Genomic DNA, 14,713 nt, shown 5'->3' on the forward strand with positions numbered 1-14,713 from the left:
AAATTTCCTATAAGATGTCAAAGTCTAGCTATATATTTATATAATTTGAGTATTTTATTTTTCTATTTTACAGAGATGAACGTCGGAAATGACAACTTTGCTTTGCACATCTATTGGTGAGTTTTAAATTATTTTTTATACATATAAAGAGAAACACACGTATCTATATGTATAGAGTTTTGAAATTTTATATAAAAATTAAATTGCTGTTAGTTAATTCGTAATTTAAAGGGAAAGAGCTAAAAATTAAGATAATACAGATAAACGTTAGGATAAATGTCAGATAGTTAAATTAGTCAAATAGTTAGATTTTTATGAAAATAGAATGAATTAAATAATTTTTTCAAAAATCAAAAATTATATACGTCACATATATCGAAATATTTAAAATCCTCGCTTATGCAGAAGTAGGAATATGTCTAAGTTTTACGCATGGGTAAATTTCTGTTATATCAAAAGTCACTCTCTGCTAAATTGATTAGCAACTCAAAAAATTGAAATACTCAAGAAATTGATGCGTATCTCACGGGAGACCGTACGGATCTTACGTATAAATGAACTGTGTCTTATTTATTATTATTTATTTATCTTTTATACGTATATAATTCTCATATTCCGGTACTTTTTAGCCATCTATTTTAAATACGTGCGCGTGTAAGTTGATTGAAACGCCGCATAAAAATTGACGAGTAAAGTCCGGTCGATCGCAACGAAAAGAGAATCAAGCCGAACAACGCGTCGCGAAGCCTCGTTCGCTCGTAGCCTAAAATAGGACGCATTGCAACGGTCTTTATTTTCCGCCACGGATCGATAATCCGTCGTGCAACAGCTTAACCTTCCGCCGCGAGTGACACAAGGAGCGAGAAGAGAATTTCTTATTGTTAGTATGAAACTAGACACTAACTTATGGTACGCATAGTTAATTTATTCTGTGCGGTTTCACAGTTGCCGGAGATCGATTATGGTACATACGCGACACTATATTCGCATTATGAAAAAAATGCGAATTAATCATTGTCGAATCAAGCGGGAAAAAAAATTTATATCAAACGAAATGAACACGAAATGATCTCTGTTTGAGAGATTAAATAAATAAATTCGGATTATAAAAAGAATTGAAGTATCACAAAATGATACGGTTTCTAACGTCTTCGTAAAAGAAAATAGTCGTAATTAATATTTTTCCTCATTTATGACAAGAAAAGGAGTAATTTGCAGAAAGAAAGAGAGAGAGAGAGAGAGAGAGATAATATTTTTCTACAATTTTTAGTAAATAGCTTTTAAACGAATAAGTGGATCTGAATCAAGTTTTGCACAAATATTTATTAGTTTTCTTAATATACGTGAAAATTTTTTTCTTTTATTGACAATGTTGTCTTCTTCAAATTTGTCAATAAGTGCTACAATATACGATTTTCCATAAGGATCAATACTAGCTTTAAGCTTAAATAATTTCCGAACCGTTAAGAGAATTATACTTTGGTTTTGCACAGAGATACTTAGAAAAAAAAAAAAAAAAAAAAAATTGTAGAACAGTCTACGAATTTTCATGCTCGTGTCAATGTTTTGACATATGACACATCCTTAAGTTTCAGGCGCTTCAGGCAGCCAAGTTTTAATATTTAAAAGACTGATTCATTCTTCAATTTATACAATATTTTGTGTATGCGTGTATTGCGTATCTTTGTCTAAAATATAGATATTTTTATTTTGCAATTGATAAAATACATTTCGTACGCTTTCATTTAATTTAAGTAAAATATTTAATATTATATTTATATCATTTCTTATTTATCATATTATTTTTATATATTTCTTTCAATATTTAAAATACAATACATTTTGAGATGTCATCTATTTGAACATTTCTCTAAATTCTGACGTTCTCGAGTTCCTGGAACTAGTAGAAACTGCAAGAGTTAGAATTGCTCTTACGCTCTTATCGCGCATAGACTCAAGCTGCATCAATTATGCAGCTGGAAGCCTCTATTTATATAACGCTTCAATATCGCGTTGACAATAACAATGCAAAGAATTCAATATCGCGCTACGTTCCAAAATATGATTTTATTCGTTGAATATTTTGACGCGGACGCTCGTGATTGAATTACGCGATGTGTTGGGAAGACGTTGTCTGGAAGCCGGCGGCAATCATCCTCCCTTCTTCTTCTTCTTCTTCTTCTTCAAGGGAAAGAAAGAGAAGTTCTCACTTTCCACCTTGGTGAACGCGACGGGCTATAAGATAATGAAAGAAGGATAGAAAAGTTAGATGCGCAGGAATTATGCATCATCTTTCGGTCGCACGACGGGGAAGGTATTTTTTAACCTTGTTCACGTTGTTTACCATTTACTGTTTTTATCGGCTACATCTATTCTTTCACGATCGAGATTCTTTTTCAGTCACATGATTTGACGGATAAATCAGAAATTGTGTACAGTACGTAAAAATCTATTCGTTTACATTTGTTTTAAATGAAGGATTACAAGAAAAATAAATTTAACAAAATTTCTATCTCTCGCTAATAATATGATATACCTATGATCGATGAAATATTTCATTCAACAAGCATTATTAAAAGATATCGGATAATTAGTAGGTTATACCCTATCTGGTTATTAGTAGCATTATAGGTGCTTGAGCGAAAAAAAAGAAAAAAAAAAGTGTAAATAAACTCGCTGTAAATATTAAGCGTTGCGGGGGATAAATGGATATTATTTATACAACGACCTGATAGCAGGCTATAAAAGCGATTTATAAAAAAAAAAAAAAATCTTCACGCCGCAGCATCCAACACTGTACGCGCGATACGGCGCAAAGACAAAGTACCTTCCCACCTCGAAACCTCGTGTTCTTCTCCGAAGAAATGCTCTGAAAGGAACCTCTTCCGCCCGCCTAAGCGCGCTCTTTATCACGAAGAAGAATGTTTATTACGTAAACAACGGGTGGCGGCGTGATGTAAAGTGGCCGGCAACATAGATATAGTATATCGTATTTAAAGTTCGACGGCGGAATGTTTCGTAATGCGAATTACATCCCCGTGTAAATACACGACACGATTGCATTTTTCCAATTCGCGGACGACAATTGCTATTACTTGAGAAATATAAATTTTTTTATGTATCCTTTTAATTAAAAGTACAGTAAAATAAGAAAGGGAACCCCACGTGTCTGAGAATTTTTTTTTTTTTTTTTTTTTGCAAGATTCATTCGTTTTATCAACAAAATTTTACTGCGCGAGAGAAACGATTTTATACCCTTACGAAGGCTATCTAAATTCGATTTCCATCGCGGAATGGCGTGCAGAATTAATTTTTAATAGTACGGGGAATTTGTCTCTCGCTCAAGTGTCCGAAAGCTTATCGCTCTGCGAAATTTGCTCGCGCTCGTGCGACCGTCCTTACAGCGGTGGTCCACGATTTTGCATCACACGTACACACACGCACACACACACACGCGAACGCGACGCATGGACACATGGCCGCAATGCACGGCGCGTTATCGATCCGCGTTTTTGCGCGGGGTATGTCAACTCGTTACCGGACGTTGATCGAAGAGCGGCAAGGTACACAATTACGCAGCGAGGCTCTCACTGAGAGAAGAAGGATCGTCCAAGAGCTTCGCCTTTTAGTCAGGCGCAATAAAAACTGCTCTCGCACGAATCACGATTGGGCGATATATTATACAAGGTGTCCAAGTATTAGATGGACAAATTTCAGATAATTACAAAAGACACTGAAACAAGTCAATTTTGCCAATAAACTCGTGTCCGCAAATGAGCGGTTTTGGCACTAGAGAATCAAGGACCAGGGGTAAAAATTTTTGAAAAAAATTATTTTTTCAAGATTCTATTAATGTGGTTAAATAGAGACGTTTTTACTATGAAACTTTTGTATGAAGCATTTTTTGATATCTCGAATAATTTTCGAGATATATCGAGAAAAACAAAAAGTCGCTCTATATATGAGGGATGATTTCATCCTTTAGAATCGTTTTTTATTCGCTTTCTCCACATGTGTGTAAGGTTTCATCGAAATCAGAATTTTCGGGTTTGCGAGGGTTCCCTTGTCAGTCTTTGATTTTCTACTTCACTTCAAAACCGCTCATTTGGGGACACGGGTATTGGCAAAATTGGCTTGTTTCGATGTCCTTTATAATCACCTGAAGTTTGTCGGTTTAATTCCGGGAAAACCCTGTATACGTATACATCGTATTCAAACGAGCAAACGCAGACGGGAAAATTCTTTTAAATCTGGGATAAGTTATTCCATAAAATATCTCGGGATTGTTTTAGTGATATCGAATTCTTCTGCAAAAAAATTGCTTACGCGAAAAACGAAATTCCCTAGTCGAGTCTCCGATGCGATAATCTTTCGTGTAAAACCGTCCTAATTTCTCTACGATGTCGTATCTCGTATCGAGACGGAACGAGAAGCTTGAAACGAATTTTGTGCTCAGAGGGGGGGGGGGGGGACATTCGTGAAAAGTTCATCGCGCTGCGCCCTTTTTTTCCGCATCAAACGGCTCGTTGGGGATGGTAATATCAGCCCGACGTTTTCCTGCTGATTTGACTTTAATATCGGCAACGAGACGATATTCATTTCCGTGGCCGCGGGCAAAGAGCGCAATGAAAATATTGCGTTACATCCGCCGGGACGGTATTACCGGGCGGGAAGAAAAAGCGGGAAAGGCTCCTTAGAACATTGTATGAAGGGATGAGGGACACGAAGGGAGAAAAAAATATGTCAACCGCGCGGCGCGCAGGCAAGGTAAAGCGGATTACATTACGCCGTAGAAATATCTGAGCCAACGGTGGAGAGGGTAGTTGAGGAGAGGGGAGAAGCAGGAGGGATAAGAGAAGGATTCGCGGTAGAAATGTTACTAAGGGTATAAATGAGGGAAAGAGAAAATACATCGAAACTCCATCGGGCAAGCGTTCCTTGAATTTTCCGCTTGAATTATATCGTAAAAAAAAAAAAAAAAAAAAGAGCGTTACTCGACGCGAGTCCTTCCATCCTGCTGTGCAAAGCGGCTATGCAAATCAGGCGTCTCTCGCTCTAATCGTTCGAGCATTATCTTGCATTTGGTCATTCGTTTGGTCAGAACGTAATTGACATAACGAAGGATTGAAACCGCGACAATCGCACTAAAATTCGATTTTAAATCATGATTTGACCTTAATTAATTTAACTTTACGTGGAATTCGCATTCGATGGAAAAATGTAGATAGATATATTTAACTGAGATTAATATTATAAATGCTATTGATTAGATCAAACGTATCAATCCAATCAATTTATATATTCAAATTTTTTTTTTTTTTTTTTTTTTTTTTTTTTTTAAATTAAATGTGACGTTTTCGTTTTATGTACATATAAACATGAATAAATTTTTAAATGACATTAATGTTATAGTAATTTTTTCGAGTAACTGATGAGACAAATTGCAATAAGGCAAGTCGATTGTTATCACTATTTGTTTCAATATTTGATAATTGACGATATTTTTGCAAAATGAGCACAGATTGTATCTCTCAAGTAGCTGGGAAATTTCGGCTGTTTGTATATACTGTAGAGATGGAAACGAAGCGAATACCGCGTTACTGGGTCGCTCACGCGTAGCACGCGCGCTATCGATTTGGTTTCCTTGCGGCAGGATGACAACCTAGGGTAACCCAGTACGTTAATCGTGTATATGTATATATGTATATAGAGGCAGGTTCTCGTAGGCTAGGTTACGGTGAATCGGCATGCAGGATTAGTCACGAGCGAGCTTGCCTCTGGGTAATGACAGCTGCTACCAGTATGCGCTATTCTAGTCATCAACCGCAACTATCAACGCCTTCAACCACCAGCGTCGGGTAATAGTTGTTGTTGTCGAGACGCAACTTTGTGGGTAATGACGGGAATCCGTTGAACAATGTCGAAAATTCGTTTCCAGCGTTGCTTTCGAACGTACCCAAAATCGATTTTCTTCCAACGAGAGTTTTACTGGTTTTTTTTTTTTTTTTTACTTTTTTCGCGAACATTCTCGCTTATGAATTGTAATAAATTCGAAATGACGCAATTCTTATTAAATAATCTGATTTAATTTCCGCGTGTAACTTTGACATTTTTAAAAGTTCTTCCTCTGCCGCCAAACACAATCCTTTGTCTCGTCTTGACGCATTTTGCTCTGAAGAATATAACCGTTCCAATTTTCAACTAGAGGGTCTGTGCGACCGCATCATCGATGATGGACGCTAACGTTTGGGTTCCCAAGTATCTTCGCCGACGGCGTGAAGAAGCTCTTTAAATTTTTCCTCTTTCCCTCCCCTGCACCTCCATCGTTCACCCGATGGAATAGCTTCGCTTTCGAGGCTGTAATTTAGTGCAGTTTCGACGTCGTGTAATGGAAGCGAGATTCACGTCGGTTAGCAAGCGTCTACCAATAAGAACGAATCGGGTCCAGAGAGTTGCAATCGCTAAAAGAACGAAGAGAAAAGAGCTATCATATCACGCCGAATTGTTGCAATTCATCATCGATCATGAGGCTTGAAATTGTAATAAAGAAAGATAGCCGCTAGTTGCAAGTAGGGTAAATGGATCATATTTTCTGTTCGCGTGTCTGCGAAATTTACGACCAACTACTCTTTCATGCGATAATCAGATAAATCTGTCTCTGTATTGTTTCTTTATTTATATTAATTTGAATTATTAATTATAATTTATTTATAATTTTTTTTTTTTTTTTTAATTATATTGGAACTATATTTTCGTATATATATATATATATATATATATATATATTTTTTACGATGTCCGATGTAACGCCGAGGTTTCATTAAGGATGTACAATAGTAGCAAAAAACTGTCAAAATTGAAAAAAAAAAAAAAAACATTTCTTATGTTTATACTGTTTGAAAAATCAAATAGATAAATTCGGATTATAAAAAGAATTAAATTATCGCGAAATAATATAATTTTTAATGTCTTCGTAAAAAAAAAAAAAAAAAAAAGTTGCAATTAATATTTTTCCTAATTTATGAACTTTTGATCGTGAATACCACCTGAAATCAATTACAAGAAACAGAAAGAAACGAGGAGTTATTCGCAGAAAGAGGGAGAAATAATATCTATTTAACAATTTTTAGTAAATAAATTTTAAACGACTAAGTTTCTTAATATATGTGAAAATTTTTATTTCGTTGGCAATGTTTTTTTTCCCTGTCGCAAACTTGTCGACAAGTGCTACGATACGCGATTTTCCCTAATAATCAATACTAACTTTAAACTGAAATAATTTCAAAATCGTTAAGAGAATTGTGCTCGAGTTTGTGCACAGATATACAATACATACATTGTCAGAAGAAATAGTAGAACAGTCTACGAAATCTTCACGTCAATGTGTTTAACATACATCCTTAAGCTTGAAGAGAACGATATTTCTCTCTAGTTTTCGTTTCTTTTTTTTTTTTTTTTCTACTAGAAAAGAGAAAAATATTTTCTAGTTTTTAATTTCGTACTTTGGTTAGAAATGCAAATTTCTGTACGAAGGACAGCCTTCCCTGGAAACTGAAACGGTCTCCGATGCCCGCATATTTCCTCTAAACGACCTCGCAGAAAATGCACTTATGATGAAGTAGTAGTAGCAAGGCGATATTGTATTTGGCACATAATCAATAATTTACTCTCCTCGTAAAGCAGGGACAGACAGACCGAGAGAGAGAGAGAGAGAGAGAGAGAGAAGTAATAATCAGTCGTAAAAAAAAAAAAAAAATTTTTTTTTGTATAAAGAACAATAAAACTCTTATTTATTGTTATACGTTACGTTCCAAAATCCGGTCGCATTAACGCGGATTAATATCGCCGTTTATCCCGCGCGGCGGATTCATATATATGTTTAATCGCGCTCGGACTTTTCTAGGAATGTAATCCCCTCAACAAAACGGCTTTGCTTTGCGTGGCCAGCGAGGAAGCGATCGTATATAACCAAATGTAAATTCTAGGCACGTATAATCCCGAGGTCCGCGAAGGGATTCCCGAGGGAACTATATCCCTCGTTATATATACGACATTTTAAAGAAATAGAATTGACTATTATAAAAGGTATCTATCGATGTTTTTATCCATTCGAGCATTCTATCGTCAATATTATGGGGCGTCGTATGTCATTGAAAAAATTACTTCTGTAAATGATTGATGGTCAAAATGATGAGATATAATAATCGTAGATGTAGATGATTAGAGACAAATGTTAAAAATAATGATTAAACAACATCTAAAAAATTAGATTTCTCTTAATCGCCTTTACTCTATTATCGATAGTGTCTATTGCGAATTGTCGCGCGAGTTGATGGCGAAATTTCAACGAACAAGAGAGAGAGAGAGAGAGAGAGAGAGAGAGAGAGAGAGAGAGGAAGAAAGAGATCAAAAGCATGTCTGAACAATACGCAGCTTATCTCTCCGTTATTCGCGTTATCCCTCAGCTCTCTGGCGAATTACTCGAGCCCAATCGGGCGTGCGATCGGCGGTGCGCGCGACACAGGGTGTCGAGAAGGGTGCGACGCAGAACGAAGGGACACGGGGGATGAGCAAAGGATCGCTTCCTCGAGGGACGCTTCGGACAAGAGAGGGCGCTAGGTGGATGATCCTCCGAGGACGGTTCGGCTGGAACAAGTCGGAAGTGGACCGAAGAAAGGGCAACCACGGCGAGAGAGAAAGAAAACGGATTCGAGACGGAGACCACCGGCCAGGGTGAGGCAAGGGAGAATAGCAGAAGGTGGACAGAAGGGCAAGTTGGTCCAAAAAGTCACGCAAGACTCAAGGAACTCTCCGGGACACGGACCAAGGATCGATGGCGGTTTTCTTATTCCTCTTAAACCGCTCGTTAGACGCTGTCTCTCTCTCCCTCTTTCTCTTTCTCTTCCTTCCTCGTATATGTTTACCCTCTGCCTTAGCCCTTTCTTTCTACCCATCTACCGTCCTTCCACTCCCCCCCCCCCCCCCCCACCGCCATCGGTTTCCTCTCGTCGGGTACCAACGGAGCAGGATTTGAGAAGGAGGAGAGGGGAAGGACGGCGTCAGCAAAGAGACGGCACTGACCTAAAGCAACACGGTCGAATGCCAAAGCGAGGAGGAGAGAAGGAATGCGCGGGGGCTGAAAAGGGATCAGCAGCGGAGAGAACGGAGGCCGGGGCGACGCAGGAAAATTAATGGCGACGTGCTCTCGACATTTTTGCGGGCCAACGTCCGGGAGTTTTCATCTTCCGCGCGCCGGAAGAGATCGTCCACGGGGGCGGGGATTGTCGCTCGCTAGAGCCCAACCCCGGTGAGAAATTTTCGCCCGTTAAGTGGGGACATTTGTTTTATCTGGCGGAGCCGGATGAAATATGGCCGCGATAGTTCAACGATTGGGTTCACCGATATTTCAACATTTTTATCGGCGATGAATTGACCCCCAGGTCCATAGACGTCATTTGTAAACAGTGTTTGCTGTTATCTAGATGAAATTATCTAGATAATCATTAAGATGAAGCGAGATAGATTATCTCATCTTTATCTAGATAATAATAGAATGTATTATCTATATTTTTATCTTATTGTTAGATGGAAAAATGCGTCATCTGCCTTAAATTATCTAAGATAATGGCTGCATTCAGCAGAACTCAATCTTTAGTAGGCGCTTTACGATTCTTTAATGTGTTTGGTTCTTACATTTAGATCCAACGAAGAACCAAAGATAAGATCCAATCGTGTTAAAGCACTGTACATATTGTTAGTATGAAACTATAAAGAATAAATGTAAAGTGTGTTGCGTCATTACTGTCTTGTGCGTGATATTTTCCATTATGTGTGATTTTTCCAATTTTGTGCAATTTCTCTCACAATTAGTAATATTAGTAATATCATAGCGAAAGATATGGAAAAAAGATTTAATAAGGAAGTCTAAAGATAAATTATTTTAGTTGTTGCATATTTTTCTTAATTATTTTTTTTAAGCAATATTATCTTAATATTACATAGATAAAATGCTTTATAATTTCATCTATTATCTAGATAAATTTGAAATAAATCGTCTTTATCTTATCTAAGATAAAATTATCTCTTATTTTATCTTTATCTAGATGATTTTAATATTATTTATGCAAAATATTGTTTGTAAATAAGTAGAAAAAATTAGTATAATTAACAACGTCTTGTTTGCAGGGAAACAGATAGGAAACTAAGATATTCAGACGTTTATTACAAGCGCTGCAAGTATATATATATTGTATAATAGTGTATTTAACTTTCGCATAAGAACTAAAATGCATCACGTTTCGCCATTCTCAATCCTTTATACAAATAAAAGAAGTAAATCGCAATGATCCGATGGATTAAACTTGCGCTTAGAAAGATCGATGTCGATCGTAACGTGGTCGCGATAACGCAACGAGCGCCCCAACGAGAGCTCGACAGTTTTCGATTCGTTATCGTGATATTTACGTCGGTGCGTTCCTTCTTTACTTTGCTCTTCTGTCCGGTGCGATCGCGTATATTACTGTGATAAGACTCGACGAGAGAGCCATACCGTTGGGATTTCAATTTCATCGACCGGATCGTGAAGCTGTTTTTCTGCGAGACCTTAATATCCGCCCCTAGTTGCTTCCACTCGCAAGATCCCGTCCGATTAGGAGAGGCCTTCGATTTTCCTACTTTTATGACATTTCATCCTTGGTCGTTCAGATACCGCCATCATTTCTTCTCATCCGGAACGAGACAGGAAGAACGACGGTTTCTTTCTTGCTTGTACGGGATACGCATTGCAGCGCGTAATTGTTTGTAATTGTAGCGGATTATTATCGAGCAAAAGAGATAATAGAAAGGAAGATTTCTTTCTTTTTTTTTTTTTTATACGATGAAAAAATTGAACCGGAGCGAAGCAATTTTCCTGAAATATGATGATATAAAGATTCACTGTGAAATTCGTACAATGAATCTACGATCTTAATTTAAATCTGAAAGAAACATTTCTCCGCGGAAGCTCGTGTTTGTTTCAAACGTGTTATCAACCTATTTGCTCGTGTAATCAGACGCATGATGCAAATTTGATACCGGTCGATTCTCTATATAAAGATTTATCGTAACAGTTTCTGTTTGTGCGGTCACAATTCGATAAAATTATAGATATACAGATTGTCCCAAAATATTAGACCGACATACTTTAGATGGTTATAGAGGACACCAAACAAACAAATTTTGTTAATAAATCAAGGACTAAGAAGAAGAAAAATGTTTGAAAAAAATTATTTTTCAGGATTTTATTAACGAGTTTTTATCGTGTAAACTTTTGTTTATAAAATATTTCTTAATATCTCGAATAAATTTTTGAGATATATCGAGAGAAGCAAAAAACCGCCCTACGTATGAGGGGCAATTTCACCCCTTAGAATTATTTTTGGGCCGCAACTGGAAATTTTTAAATTCGTCTATTTACTTCCCCTACGTGTGTGTAAAGTTTCATCAAAATCAGAATTTTCGCGTTCGCGAGATTCTTGTTAGGTTTTAATTTTCCAGTGCCGAAACGGCTCATTGGCGGATGGCGGGTTTATTGGCAAAATTGGCCCTTTTTCGGTGTCTTTTATAACCACCTGAAGTTTGTCGGTCTAATTCTAGGACATCCTGTACCATATAATTACACATAGAGATGGGAAGAAAATTAAACCATAATTTTGAGCCATAACAAAATTCAATTTTTTTTTTATTCTCTCTCTCTCTTTCTCGCTTATCGTTTTCTCGATATGTGCATTTATGATACTTACATGTTTTTTTCGCGTAACACATTACATTCTATGACACACGTGACACATATGCTACATAGCTTGACGTTTAAACGTATCTCTTTCAACTATCATTCGAAATTCTAACTGATAACTGATAACTGCTAAGTAATTACTTTTTTACATTGATAGAAAATCGGTGCGTCGGTAGACGTTCAGAAAAAAAAGTTGAATACGCATATAAGACGTTTAAAAAAATGTTTGTATCAAATATTCGGGGCAAAATACCTCGAGATGCGATCAAAGTATTTTTCATAATTTCTATATAAAAAAAAATATATTAAACAATTTACTTTAATTTTTCCTGAAGGAAGACAAAGACATTTTAACAAGGAAGTAACATTTTTTTATCTGTTAATTTGACGATCCGTAAAGGGCTTCTATAGCATTAATCTATTAAAATGACAAACCTATGTGCACGTGCCAATGATACCGCATTTTTCGTATACGCTTGTATATGTTACGTAGTTCGACACCATATTGCAGTTGACTAAAAACAAGTCAATTTGAATCAATTAGCGAACGCATGTGTAAAACACGGTGACGATGAGTTTACTGATAAAAGCGCGCGTGAAACGCATAGCTGCAAAAATTGTATCGGATGCGTTCGGCGAGCGCGTGTATACGTATATACGCACACCACTTTGCCGCGTGTGCCGCGCGCATTATTCGTATATTTCACCGTAAATTTTTCCATCTCGCTACGTGTCCGCACGTGGCGTACATTTTTCACCATTTTTTTGGTAATTCAATACGTCGCCCATATACATAATACAGTTAGCGGTGTGAAAAAGCTGACGATAATTGATCACGTCGCAGAAACAACGTTTGACCGCGCTGTAATAATTTTTATCACCGTTAAACTTTTTATCGGCCGTACACTCGCGTGCCGGAATTATTTGGCACCTTTAAAAAAAAAAAAAAAAAAAAAAAAATCTCTCGCGAGTACGGCGATGCTCGATTTTGCGACGAATATTTGTTCGTCGACGTATCCCGAGGGGGAAAAAAAGTGCACTCTTCATTTTTATATTCACGTCTAGTCAAACTACACAATTTCGAAATGCCCCTTCGGGTAATTCTTCGTTCCTCAAGTTGCGTAAAACCTTTCATCTAATTAAAAACGTTAAAGCGCGATGCGACATGGTTGCGAAGGCGGGACATAAAAATTTCGCGAGTTGACGTTTCGCAACGAATCTTAAATCCTGCGAAGGTCTCATTATTAGATTTGTATCTTAAACAAAATATTAAATATAAGTTTACGATCAAATTTTATATTAAAAAAAAAAGAAAAAAGGAAAAAAAGAAAAAATTTGATACGTATTATGAACCTTAGAACTTTTTGAATTGAAAAAAGCTAGACAGAATTTTATCAATTATTTCAAAATTCTTGAATGGCGTGCTAGCTTCGGAAATCATTCCGAAAGTATCCTTGATATTATACTGTTGTGGGAAAAAAATCCGATAAGTAGCGGGCGATTGGTTATAGAGAAATCCTATTTTCTTGTCGGAGGGGAAACCGAACCCATTGTTTTTAAGGGAGAGGAAAAAGTGAGAAAGAGAATGGTGAGGAAGGAGTCGCCGCTAAGGTGCATTGTTTCGATACGATGGACGGCTACACACCTGCACGAACTTTCTACGCAAAAGTCGGAGGCGGAGATGGCACTGCCGGTGCAAATAGAATTTCAACAGTCGCACATTAAACGCTTTATATCGCCGACGGGCAACCTTTTACGACCTTACGACCCCGGTCTCCACGGTGACATCGCGAGCATCTTTTGTACGGCGGTGGCGAAGTAACGCTCTCCGGTCCCCGACGAAACTTGCGCGCGAGACAAACAACGAAGCTTCGGTCTCTTCACTTATTTAATTCAACAGAATTTTCAATAAACGTTCGCGATCAGTATTGTTAAACTTTTATTTATCACTTATTTCGTGTAATTCATTTATCGAAATAATAATTGGCAGAGAATTCTCGAAAATTTTGATCCTAACTAACAACTGTATGCCGAGGTGATATACGCGGGAAAGTGATATCATTGTTTATAAAAAAAATTTAGAAATTGAATTATATATACGGGGTGAGTCATTAGAGAATGTCTTTTAAGATGATCTTCGTAAATATTGATTTTTTTTGACCAAATGGTTTGACAAAAGTGGAATAATTTGGAAAGAGCTACATTTTTTTTTGCATCGTCTTAGTTTTTTTTTTTTTTTTTTAGATGCGGGCGTCAAAAAATTTTAAAGGTCAAGGTGTCATAAATCGTTCGATTCGTCTTTTTATTTTCTATAGTTATAGCTGATTGAAAATAAGGCTTTCTATTAAAAAAATTCAAAGATGATCTTCAAAACCTTTCGACGCCTAGAAGACTACGAAAAAATAAGCCCTTTCAAAATAATTTAACTTTTATCTCAAAATTAATGTTTATGAAGATATTATAGAAGGCAATTTCTAATGACTCATTGCCTTTGTATTCGTGCGCGTGCTTTAAATTATTTATTTATATAAGACGTAATATCATTTTTCGATCCATTTTATTCACTGTATCTAAACTCAGTGAGCAGAACTACACTTGTAGCAAATATTTTATTGCAAATGATTCTTCTCGCTCTCATAAATACGCGCTTCTCGCAAAACGAATTCGCAGCAGGATATACTGCCAGCTGATTTTCTCAGATCACCTTTTGTCTCGCCGATTAAGGCCTCGATCAGCGAGCTCTCGAGCTACGCGCGAAACGATCCTGCTTCGTGAGATGACCCACTTGTACGGCGAGATCGCCGTTTATCGCGTAAAAGCCGGAGACGCCGCATCGCGATTTCCTGAATGTATAAATGAGACGCTTGATGATCATCTAAAAATATCACCCCGATCACGTCGATGATTTGCCGGAATGCTACGGCTTGAAGCGATGCGTAA

The 14,713-nt window shown here is 37.1% G+C and overlaps 1 long non-coding RNA gene across 1 annotated transcript in view; it reads left to right on the forward strand.

Moving 5' to 3' along the window:
• LOC138943536 (uncharacterized) overlaps positions 1–14,713 on the forward strand; it is a 214,881-nt gene that overhangs the window by 42,099 nt on the left and 158,069 nt on the right. The window contains exon 4 of the long non-coding RNA XR_011448485.1: positions 74–116. This is a non-coding gene — a long non-coding RNA (uncharacterized lncRNA). The remainder of the gene's footprint in view (positions 1–73; positions 117–14,713) is intronic.

This window comes from Polyergus mexicanus, unplaced genomic scaffold (assembly GCF_030449975.1).
Source record: "Polyergus mexicanus isolate NDT 795.1 unplaced genomic scaffold, iyPolMexi1.0 SCAF_27, whole genome shotgun sequence".
Lineage (NCBI taxonomy): Eukaryota > Metazoa > Arthropoda > Insecta > Hymenoptera > Formicidae > Polyergus > Polyergus mexicanus.